The following is an 819-nucleotide window of genomic DNA, read 5'->3' as shown; positions in this document are numbered from 1 at the left end:
AATCGATACCTGTATGGGAGGAAGTATATCTCGACACTATCGACGACATCGGCCCAATTTCTCCACCCATCTTTGTGGTTCCTGTACCAAAGCAACGCTTTACCTTTTAGCATTTCCGGTAAGGTTCTTAATAAATCTTCATTCTCGAATCCATAACAAGTTTTTAATTCTTCCACCCTTTCTAGGAATGATATTGGATCACCAGTACCATCAAATTTAACTCCCCACTTCCGCACCTTATCACTTAGTTCTGCAGCTGTTGGTTTACCCACTGGCACTTGCCCTGGCTCCCTTGTGTGCTGATGTCTCTCTGATCTGGAAGTGGTCTCATACCTGGTTTTTGGTATTGTTCCTTTTGAAGTTATGGATTCTTTTTCCTTATGTTCTTCTGGTTCTAGGTCACTTGCAGTTCCCAGTGGATCACGAATATACCGTATTAACCTGGCCCTCAACTCCTCGACTGTACCAGTGGACTTCACTCCCCTATCGTCTAATTCTGCGATTAATTCTTCCTTCCTCTTTGTGTAGACCCACCCGATCTTTGGTTCGGGTTCCATTTTCTCCGCCTGAGGTTCGTCTCCTGGCATCTCGTGGTACGTATGTAACTATTCCCTAATTAACTAACTATATTACAGGTTCTGGAAAACTAAAAGAAATAAAAATTATCCTGGAAAACAAAATTAAATTCAAACTGGAAAATTACACAAATCCTTTTTGGAAGCTAGAATAGTTTTAATTGTTAGTAGCTTACTTGCATGTACTTTTCTCTTCTTTAAACTGCTCGGGCGCCACTTTTTATGGTCCTAAGGGTTACAAACT

This window comes from Photinus pyralis, unplaced genomic scaffold (assembly GCF_008802855.1).
Source record: "Photinus pyralis isolate 1611_PpyrPB1 unplaced genomic scaffold, Ppyr1.3 Ppyr1.4_LG3b, whole genome shotgun sequence".
Taxonomy (NCBI): domain Eukaryota; kingdom Metazoa; phylum Arthropoda; class Insecta; order Coleoptera; family Lampyridae; genus Photinus; species Photinus pyralis.
This window is presented reverse-complemented; position numbering follows the sequence as displayed.